The following is a 12,300-nucleotide window of genomic DNA, read 5'->3' as shown; positions in this document are numbered from 1 at the left end:
GGTGTGCAACAGGGTTTGAGATATGTTTTCTCTTGTTTGGTGGGTGTGTCAAAAATGTCAGCCCAATCAGCAGCAACATGTATATAAACCAACCACGCGGTATTAAAGAGACAGCTCGCACAATGGGTCCAAGTGAAGTCATTTACAAATGTGTCCACTGCAGCTACGCAACAATTGAAGATATTAGAAGACATGTTTGTTGTAAGAGTTTTATAGTTACAATATAGCATATCAACATGATGATGTAGTTGTTTATATTTTTAGCTTCATTGCAAGGCAAGTTTATTTATATGTGACCCAGGACCACAAAACCAGTCTTAAGTGTCAATTTTTTGAAATTGAGATTTATACATTATCTGAAAGCTGAATAAATAAGCTTTCCATTGACATATGGTTTGTTAGGATAGAACAATATTTGTCTGAGATACAACTATTTGAAAATCTGGAATCTGAGGGTGCAAAAAAAATCAAAATACTGAGAAAATCACCTTTAAAGTTGTCCAAATGAAGTTATTAGCAATGCATATTACTAATCAAAAATTAAGTTTTGATATATTTACAGTAGGAAATTTACAAAATATCTTCATGGAACATGATCTTTGCTTAATTTTCTAATGATTTTTGGCATAAAAGAAAAATCGATAATTTTGACCCATACAATGTATTTTTGGCTATTGCTACAAATATACCCATGCGACTTAAGACTGGTTTTGTGGTCCAGGGTCACATATACCAAATTTCATACACAATGGTAATTAAGGGATGCACATACTGCTATATACAGTGGGAATTTGTAAGTAAATTACATCAAAATTCACAAGAGCAAGTATATTGTTTATTTACATTAGAGGCAAAATAACTGAAATAATAAGAGCACAAGTATAGATCTGGAACTTCTTTAAGTCTGTCTAAATATCATGTAGTAATTGCAATGTCTTCTGGTCCATATCCTTTCCTTAGGAAGGTGTGCTAGACACTGATTAATGTAACATAAAAATACTATACATATTTATATATTTTGCTATTGTATTGTGGAGTGACACTTTCATAAACTTTTCTATGCTCCTCTGATTATATAATGGTAAATATTACAATATCATAGCACAACAACAGCGATCAGCAATAATGATAAGCCTAATACTCGCAATAGAAATAATAAGATCATATCTCGGAGGTAATAAGTGGACTATCCTTCACCTGAAATGTTTGTCTTTTCATCCTCAAATGTGAGGCAAATGTTGGATCACAATAATTAGGAACCACAGTTTCCACAAATCCCTTCACTCGATTGGGATGTTCTCTTTCATTCTGGACGGCAAGGGCAGTGACTGTAACATCGAGCGTATTTTGCAGTATTAAACACGTATTTATACCGATTTCATCAGGCTCTGAAAATTCTTCAAAAAGAACACAAAGAATGGCCTTATTGGCTGCCGTAGTTGCAACTCTTGCGTCATCAGAACAGGGTGTTCAACGCACCATCGTTTCCATTTAAAACACATTTTCCACATTTTGTTGGGGCTGAACACAGCCCTGATATTGAACAACACTCATAACAATCAGAAATGTTTCTTGAGCAGCAAATCAGCATATCATGTGACGCTGAAGACTGGAGTAATGATGCTGAAAATTCAGCTTTGATCACAGAAATAAATGACATTTTAACATATTCACATAGAAAACAGTTATTTTAAATTGTAATAATATTTTACAATATTACTGTTTTTGCAGTATTTTTAATCAAATACAGTAAATGCAACCTTTGTGAGCAGAAGATAATTAGTTTCAAAAACTATTGAATGGCAGCATAATTCTACATCTATACTGAATTGTCCATATGTAAGCATGAGATACATGGATAATCTATAACATTTGCCACATGTGATGTGAATATTCTATCCCACAGTGCATTGCAGTCAACTTCAAAAATACAACCTGTGAAAAATTAACCAGAAGCAACATTAGTCATCGCATTCTTAACTCATTATTTGATCGGACTGAAAAATACTAGACATTTTTACACAAATTTGCATTAAAAAATGACCATTTGTACTTATATGACGCCACTATCTGAATTAAACATGCCTCGTAACAAGGTTTTGTGACAAAATATAGCATTTAAATGTTGCATAATATGCACATAAATAACATATAAAAATAGCAGGCACAGTAAGCAAATATTCTTTAATGTCAAAGTAAAACATTCATGATTCACAGTGGAGATTCTGCCATAATACAGATTCAGCTTCCCGATAAAGGTGTTTTTATATGATAATTAATCCCCTGAACAAATATATCATTCATTTTTAGTACATTTTAAGAGTGAATTAACTTTATATATTGTCTGAAAGTCTTTTTATCTGGTCATCTTACACAATACTGCTTCTCAAGTACGTTTAGAATTTTTTTAAACACAAGAACACAAGACAAAAGTACAGTTGTTGTTTTTTTTTTGCATTTTGCATTTTGTCAGTCAGCTGCACCAGGGAATTAGACTATTACTCCATTCCAAAGCAAGCAACTGTCTCCAGCTGCGGCAATTATGTCACAGGAAGTGACATCATCATCTGCAAATCACCAAAATCAAACCAGCACATCTATCAGTGTCTTCTACCTCAAAATCCTTTAAAATGTAGTTAGTGTGTTTAGAGACATTTAGGTGTGAATGTAAATGTGTGTATGTGTGTGTGTGTCGGCTCACACGCTCTGATGTGATTTTTCACTTTGTGAAGTGTAAGAGGGCTCAGTGGCGCCTCAGGTAATGTCACGGTTTCCTGCAGGGCAGCCTCGCTCACAGACCCTTTCTGAGGACGTGTTTGAGCCCGAGGCCAGCTCACACACACACACACACATACAGAGACATACACAGCCACATATGGCCTCACACACACACACACACACACACGGCCGTCACAGTCTGTCTGCAGTGAGGGAGTGAACCGCCCTGTGCCCGCTGGTGTTAGAGAGAGACTGTGTGTGTGTTGCTAAACTGAATGAGGGCAATCAATGCAATCTTTCATGCAGTCAGTTCTCTCTGTGTGTGTGTGTGTGTGTGTGTGTAAGATCAGAGAGAACTGTGATGTTGCCCTCAAAATGGCGTGTTATAAAGATTGCTTTGGTTTTCAACAGCCAGTGCAAATTGTGTCTGTAGACAGTGAGTCTGTGGTGTCAGATGCCTGTCGCAACAGAGGAAAGAACAGCACACCGCACACGTCGGTGGTGGAGTTATGAAGACATGTTCATCTTCACCTGCAGCAACACCCTGAAAAACTACCTTCGGGCATCACTTAGTGGAAGAATTTCTTCTGAAACCAAACAGACACTTGAGATAATCAGGGTCTTCTTTTCAGAAGAAACATCTCTGTTTGCTCGCCATTGAATCTTATTATTGTCTAGAAGATGCATTTGGAGGGACAGCTGAACCATAAATGAATCATAAATGTCATTTCAAACCCATAGTATGACTTTCTTTCCTCTATGAAACAGAAAACGAGATGTTCAGCAGAATGTACATGTGATTCTTTTCTATACAATGACAGTGGAAGCTGATCAGAGGCTGATGAGCTCCTTACAAGTTAATAAGGTGCCATAATATATCATTTTCAAACTAATTTTCAAAAATTCCTCATGCCAAGCTATCATATCATATAATAATAAAAATAAATATTATTACTAATAATGAATAATTATTAATAAATGTATGAATAATAATAACAGCAATAATTAATTTTATTAAATTACAAAAATTAATTACCAATTAAGAAATATAACTATAGTAATAATACTATTGTACAATAAAATAAATAAGTTAAATTAATAATAATAATAATAATAATAGTTATTAATAATATTTAAATACTTATTTTATTAGGTTACAAAAATTAAAACAATAAAGATTATTATATTAATACTATTTTACTGTCAAATTAATAATATTTGTATTAAAAATTATAACAATAGTTATTATTGTTATTATTATAATATTTAAATATTTTTATTAAACTAAAATTAAACCAATAAATAATTATTTCTAAAGTAATAATATTATTGTACGGTTAATAATTATAATATAAGAGAATAATATTTATTATTACTAAATGTTTTTTATTTCATTAAATTATGAAACAAACCACTCAGGAAATATTAATACAGTTATAATACCACTGGACTATAAAACAAATAATAAAGTTTTAAATAATAATAATAATAATTAGTGCTGAGCAACGATTAATCGCATCCAAAATGAAAGTTTTTGTGTACATAATATATGTGTGTATACTGTGTATATTTATTTTGTATATTTAAATACACACACAGGCATGTATATATTTAAGAAAAATATGTTGTTTATATATTAAATATATTTATATATAATATAAATTATATGAATATAAATATATACATGTAAATATTTTCAAAATATATACTGTATGTGTGTGTCTTTATATATACATAATAAATATACACAGTACGCACATATATTATATAAACAAAAGCTTTTATTTTGGATGCGATTAATCGCGATTAATAGTTGCCCAGCATTAATAATAATAATAATAATACTAGTTATTATTATTTAAATGTTATTTTTGTTTTATTAAATGATAAAAAAAAAAACAAGAAAGAACAAACCAATAGAAATATCACTATAGTAATAATACTGTTGTAGTATAAAATAAAAACAGAACATTTAATAATAACAATAATTATTAATGGTATGGACTAAATAATGCTTTTTTGTTCTCACCATTCACCAATCACAAGTTTGGACCAACATTAGGATGCTCATTTTTAGCTGAAGTGTCCCTGTAAACGCTCAGCGCTCGGACTCTCTCTGCAGGCCTGATATCACCGCACATATCAGCACATCCAGCAGACGCAGACCGCTGACCCCTGAGATAATCCTATTCCAGCCCACGATGCCCCACTCAAGGACCAGAGCCGGCATGTCTGCGCAGCAGTTGGCACCAGACTCGGCGCCCGCTTCTCGCCTGCAGCAACTGCCGGAGTCTCAGATTTATGGCGTTCTGATAAATGCGGGTCCCAGCGTGCCATCTGTGGTGCCAGCTCTCAGAGCGGCCGCCATTACAGACGAATCACCCACGTGCACCAGAGAGAACGAGGGGGGAAGGAAATTATAGCTCAACTATGTGTAGAGTTAGTTAAGCGCCGTGCTCATTACATGGGACAAATTTAGAGAAATATTCATATGAATTATTTTGGCTAACTGCTAATATATTCTCAGTGCTGCTTCAAAAATAAATGTTTAATAGTTGGCTGATTGTAGAAATGGTAATTGCTCTCAGCGTTAAGTAAAACTTACAGAAGTTTTGCATGTCGTAATTACGCTCATCACATAAGAATAATGAAGCGGGGACGCTGACACAGAATTCACTGCTCTTGGTGCAAAAAAAGAGATGATTTCTTATAATCTCAAGTTACTTATTTCATCTTGCGTAACCTTTCAACAATGAACAACAGCATCAGAAACGATACGATAACCTTTAGCAGCCGTTTACACACAAATCACACCATCCTGTGGATGATCAATATCTTTACGTTTGGTTCTTTCAGACCTGACAAGAGCAGCTGTTACTCTTGTACTCTGTGATTGTTTACAAAGGCCGACATGAGGGCAACATTAAGGCCATCACACGTAAAAGAACACAGCAAATTGAAAATATGGACAATTCAATGTTTCACAGAGGGTGTCTGAATATTGATCGGAACATATAACTAAATATCTATCTGAATATATAACTGAATATCTATCTGCATATCTACCTATCTGTCTGAAAATATAAATGAATATCTATCTGAATGTTTACATATCTAAATATATATATATATATATATATATACACACATCTATCTATCTGTATATCTTCCTATTAGGGCTGGGTTTTGACACAAATTTCACGATTCGATTAGATTCTCATTCACAAGCTTGCGATTCGATTCAATGTTGATTATTTTGGATATTTATCAGGTACAGCACATGCCAAATTTTCACATCAACAAACTAATGGTGTAAAATATACATGAGAGTCAGTTGGTACTACATTACTATAATATTGAAGGTTCAAATTGCCCAATTTGTTAAAATTACACTTAATGAAGTTTTTAAAATAATAAAGTTACAATTAGCCTACATAATATTTCTACTTGAATTAGTTTTTTTAAAATATAAACATAATGGTGGCAGTCATAAAAACTTGATGGATTTATTCAAACATAAATTAAACATTGAAGAACAGTAAATGAATATATGATGCATATACTGTATTTAATGCCCCTCTCTACAGTTTATTTTTCTTTATTTTTTATTTTATCTGACTAATTTGCGCGGCTGAAACACTGATTGAGCGATTGTAAGGTTGTACTCTTTCTTTTAACTTCGGATGTTTAGTAATGTTTATTTCATGCTGAAACTGGTATTAATGTGGAGGAGATGATCGGTTCACGTGCGCCTCGCGCTGCCGCATCTGTTGAACTGAGGCGCTACAGCGATCTGTCACTCCACATTAAACAACGCCAAAACGGCATTTATTGTTTGAATACTGCAATACAATGGACAGAATTTGAAATCTGAGACTTTGTTTCATATTAAAGTACTAAAGCACAATGTTTATTGCGATATATTAGATGGGAAGTGCCCTTCAACGTTCCTTCCATTAACTGAAAACAGACTAGACTAATAGATTCTTAGGATTTAAGAATCGATATCGTTCCGTAAAAATAAAAATCGATTAATATCGAGATATCAATATTTTTTACCCAGCCCTACTATCTATCTATCTATCAATATGAGGTATCAAATTAGTGTTTGGAAGCTGTCCAAGGAGATCTCAATGAAAGTGAAGGAGGCCATCATTAAGCTGAAAAAACAACATAAATCTATAAGAGAGATAGCAAAAACCTTAGGCGTGGCAAGAAAGCACTGGTGAGCTCAACAACATCGGATCATGGAAGACAGCTAAAGTGGATGATCACAGAATCCTTTGGTGAAGAAAAACCCCTTCATAACATCAACAGAAATCAAGAATACTCTGGAGGAGTGAGGCACATCATTGTCAAAATCTACAATCAAGAGACGCCTTCATGAATGTAAATACAGAGGATTTACAACAAGGTGCAAACCACTGGTAACATTCAAGAACAGGAAAACAAGATTAGACTTCTAAAAAAGATTCTTTGGACTGATGAAACCAAGATTAAGTGATGGGACCAAACTGATGGTAAGAGGAAAGTATGGCGAAAGAAAGGAACAGCTCACAATCCAAAGCACACCACATCAAGTGTCAAAAATTGTGGCAGCAGTGTTATGGCATGGACATGTATGGCTGCCAGTGGAACGGGCTCACTGCTGTTTATTGATGGTGTAACTGCTGACAGAGGTCTTTAAGGCTATACTCTCTGCTCACATTCAGCCAAATGCTACAAAACTGATAGGACCCAGCTTCACAGTGCAGATGGATAGTGACCCTAAATGCGAAAAATGACTCTATGCGAAAGCAACTCGAGACTTTTTGAAGGCAAAGAAATGGAATATTCTTCAATGGCCAAGTCAGTCACCTTGCCTGATCTCAATCCAATAGTGCATGCTTTTCAGTTACTGAAGACAAGACGGAAGGCAGAAAGACCCACAAACAAGCAGCAACTCAAGGTGGCTGCAGTGAAGACCTAACAAAGCATCTCCAGGGAAGAAGCTCAGAATTTGGTGATGTCCATGGGCTCCTGACTACAGGCAGTCCAAGTATTAAAATTGTGCTTATATTTACAATTATGTCACTTTATCCAAATATTATTGAGCCGCTGAAAATGGAGGTCCTTTGCTTAAAATGGCTATAACTCCTAAATGGTAAATGTCATATTTTTGTGGAACCTCTTAAAATAAAGCTAAAAGTGCACTTCAGTCACATCTTGATTGTTTTATTTCAAATCCATTATAATGGTGTATAAATGGTGCATAAAAACTCAGTCAAGGTGCGCCCGAAATCGCATACTTCCCTACTATATAGTATGCGAAAAACAGTATGTGAGGCGAGTAGTATGGCCGAATTCATAGTATTCGAAAAACAGTAGGCGAGAAGTACCCAGATGACCTACTGCTTCCGTCCGAATTCTGTAGTAGGCAAACGATGGACACTTTACTATCCCATGGGGCCGCGGGAGAGGAGGCGTCATATTCGAAAAATGGCGGAAAGCCGCGACGCGGCTGTCTTCAAGTGTAAAGTACCTCAGGGAAAAACATTGTTGTTCATTGTGGTTAACTTGTACTTGTTTAACATCATCCAAATAAACGACTGACTTGTTGAGGGTTTAACAAACAGATGAAACGATTTTGTGAATTGAGTGTAAAAAGATCTCTAATCATTACCGATCAGATGGAGTTACGTTAACCTCAATGTAGTACATCAGCTTGTTAACGCTGCTTTCTTTAAATAGACGGTTCGTTAAGAGGTAAGAATTTAAATCATTAACGATATTCGCGCAGTGAAGTGGGCTCTTTAAATTTTCGCGCTGTTGTGAAGACGCATGACACGTGACAACATCAACATGGCGGATGTAGTATGTCCGAATTCCATTCATACTACCCTCAGTCATACTATATAAAACTTACTTTTTTAACGGTCGAGTAGTACGTTCAAATTCAAATGTAGTACCTACACAAGTAGTATGCGATTTCGGACGCAGCCTCAGTGTCCAAATACTTCCTGACCTGTCTGTCTGTCTGTTTATCTATCTCTGAATATGTACTATAACAGAATATCTATATATATATCTGAAAGTCTATCTAGTCTTTCTTAGCCACACAGATCCACATCTCCAGCTCACGTGTGTTTCACCTCGCCAAGTGCATGCGGGTGAAGATCTGAGCTCTGTTCGTCATGATGGCCAAACCTGCCGTCTCTATCAGCCCTACAGAACCTTCTGTTCTCCTTCCTCCCCCCACAGGCCACAGGCCCACGGCACCGCACACACTCCTGCAGACAGATGTCTGTGTCGGAGCGGAACGGGAGGATCGGGCTGGTTTGGGGTGGTTTGGGGAGGGGGGTCTTTCACTGGGCAACACTGAGGTTCAGTAACACCGGAGTCTGGAACATAAAGGACCAGTACGGGGCAAAATCTGCCCTCTCGCCCTCATGCCCCCGGACACTGAGCAGTGCTCTGCTATTCTTTGGAGTCCTAAAATTCTTCATAAATAAATAAATAAAATCCACAAATATAGTAACAAATCCACAAATAATAACATCTTAAATTAATAATCAAAATAAAATAAAATAAACAATAATTAAGACTAATGTTTAACTGAAAAAATACATTTTTAACAAAAAAAAAAAAAAAAAGAACCTTTTTTTTTTTTTTAACTCCACAAATATCGACCTCTTTAATGTAACGTGTAGTATTTCTTAGGGAGACAAAATACTCAATGGGAAATTGTAAGACTTAATGTACTTATATGTCTATCTGAATATCTATCAAGAAGTAGAGGAAAATATCCAGAAGTAGAGACAAATACATTGATGAATGATTATGAAGACGAACATATTTTTCATTAGAATAACATGCACCTATGAATTGTTGATCCTAAGAAAAATGAACTAAGAATGGCTATTTTGATTTTATACTGTCTTTAAGTATGAGCATTTCACATGACATGATTCAGCTGCACTTATGCTGTTCCATTTCTTCAATGCTAAAGTTTTAAGCAATTTTTTGAGCAGTTAATGAGCAGATCTGGTTAGAGCCAGCATGTCCATTATTAGTTCACAGTGATGTGTAAATCATTGATCTATGTGTGAACTGACCTCAAGGTCAAACAGGGCTCAACATGCTGACCTCGAGCAGAAAGACCCTGAAGATCAAAACACATTCATACAGTAAAAGCACTGGGTTTTTAAAGCAGCCGGCTGAAGTTTGCTCTTTGTGGAGAGATTTCCAGAGACCTGCAGTTCAAGCCAAACCCCAATTACACAAACGCCCCGGGCGTCCCCAGGGGCCCGGCTCATTATGAGGTCACTTCCTGCTCTTAAAGCACCATTCATATTCAACAGAACCACAGACATGTGTGCGCCGTTTGACCTTGGCTAGTATCCATCTTTAATTATTTCTGGCGTTACTAACTTAACAGCAGTGAAAACAATGAGAGCGGTTCGCGTTGTTATATGGAGGGGAATTTCAGAATAACGCATTCAAGCAACATCGTTTGGCTCCTGCGAAAGGAGATCATTAAAAACCCGCTTATCTAAGTAGAAAATTTCCATTTTTGTGTCACTCGTGCTTGGGCAAGCAGTCTTTTCCCCTCTCAACCTCTTTTTCTTTCTTCCGTAAGTAGCGCGACGTCACCTTCTATTGATCAGCTGTAATTTGCATCGGTGGCAGATGAAGAGTCGTATGCGCGATGATTTATTCATTTTCGAATCAAACAGAAAAAGGATCTTCAGAGAAGGAGAGACTGCGGGCGTTGAAGAAGAGCCCTCTCGTTCTCTGGATCTCTCGTTTTCCCACTCGGAGCCCCGGGGCCGATGGTGTGCAAGTCCTTCTAATTAACAAGGTGAATCATACCGCCGCTCTCTAATTAGCCAACACGACAATCTAATGGAAACATGCGGATGGGGTTTGCACACTCTCTCAAAACTCTCTCTCTCTCTCGACCATCTTTCTTTCTCTCGCTCTGTTCTTCTTTCCCGCAAATGCTCGAGGGGGAGGGGAAATGAGAGGCAGAGGCCGCATGCACCGTCTTGTTCCTCGAGCCGAGAGTGTAAAGGGTCAAAGATCACAGCGCGTCTGCACTGGAAGCGACCGGCATCGGAAGCACCAAAGACGCCCGCCACCACACAATGTTCACTAACCAGTTTGAGGCTACACTTAAACAGCAGAAAAATTTAAATAAAATCTGTTGAATAAAATGTCAATATAATTTGCAATTATAATATTATATTGATTTCCATATTTTTCTAATATTTGCAAATATAGTTTAATTTATTTTTACTATCATTTTAGAAAAGCAAAATCATTTTATACTTATTAAGCTTCATTCCTGAACAGTTTTGGGTAAGTTACTTTCAAAAAGTAATTAATTACTATTACTATTAATTACATCATCAATATTGTATTTAAATTACTTTACTAATTACTATGTCTGAAAAGTAACTTAGTTACTCAATAAGTAACTTAATTATTTAAATTGCTAATAGGCTACATCTTAAAATCCCTATAAACCTTAATAGAAATTAAACTCTTTATTCTTTCAATTTGAGTCAAACATAGAATAGTTTAACCTTTTAGCTTTACAACTGTAATATTTAAAAACCTTCATTGGTTAACAAATAGAAATACTCTGAATAACAAAATATCTGGAAAACAAAAAAGCTTAAGAACAGTTAAACAATACATTTCAGTTTGGCAAGATGTTCAGGAAAAGCCCAACTAGTAAAAATCTGTACAGGGTCCAATCGCGCTGTAGACAAATCTTGATTTATTATTTATTTTTTTAATCAATTTGTTTTTGTATCTAGATGAGGGTGTTTGTGCGCAGGTGACTGCATATAATGAGCTCAGATACGGGAAAGACTACCTCGCTTTAGTTTCATACGGATTACATAATCAGAGAATATTCATTTTCGATTTGAATTCGTTCAATTTAAAAGTAGACACTTCAAGCTTTCAGATATGGGAAAGACTACCTTTCATACGGATTACATAATCAGAGAATATTTGTTTTCGATTTGAATTCGTTCAATTTAAAATACGGGAAAGACTACCTCGCTTTAGTTTCATACGGATTATATAATCAGAGAATATTCATTTTCGATTTGAATTCGTTCAATTTAAAAGTAGACACACAAGCGTTCTATAGACATATTTCTCATGTATCTGTGTCAAATATTCGTTGAATTTGTGATGCGTAGAAAGTTGCTCACGGCGACCTAGACGGCAGAAAGTGCTGCCTGTTTGTTTTGTTTATTTTGCAAAAGCACAATGTTTTGTTGTTTTTAGCAGTGTACACAAATAAAAGCAGGCCCTTTTTAGATTCGATTGATTTTAGTCTTATCTATTTAAGTATTTAAGGTTTCTGTGAATCAGGAAAAACTGAAAGTGAACGCGCTGGCACGCAGAGGGTTAAAGACGCTGCATTCAATTTTATCTTTAGACGGTAAATTTAGATTTCAAATTCAATATTGATTTTAGAACTGTTTAAATTATTTATTTTTCTGTTTAAATTATTATTTTAAATTATAACGCAAGTACTTTATAAGTAACTGTAATTAAATTACCTAAAAATGAACAGTAATC

At 35.4% G+C, this 12,300-nt stretch overlaps 1 protein-coding gene across 2 annotated transcripts in view; it reads right to left on the bottom strand.

Annotated features, from left to right (window-relative positions):
* Positions 1–12,300, bottom strand: part of LOC131524255 (transcription initiation factor TFIID subunit 4) — a 106,544-nt gene that overhangs the window by 34,529 nt on the left and 59,715 nt on the right. The gene's annotated exons all lie outside the window — the stretch shown is intronic.

This window comes from Onychostoma macrolepis, chromosome 18 (genome assembly GCF_012432095.1).
Source record: "Onychostoma macrolepis isolate SWU-2019 chromosome 18, ASM1243209v1, whole genome shotgun sequence".
Lineage (NCBI taxonomy): Eukaryota > Metazoa > Chordata > Actinopteri > Cypriniformes > Cyprinidae > Onychostoma > Onychostoma macrolepis.
The sequence above is the reverse complement of the archived record's forward strand: the minus strand, read 5'-3'. Positions and strand labels throughout refer to the sequence as shown.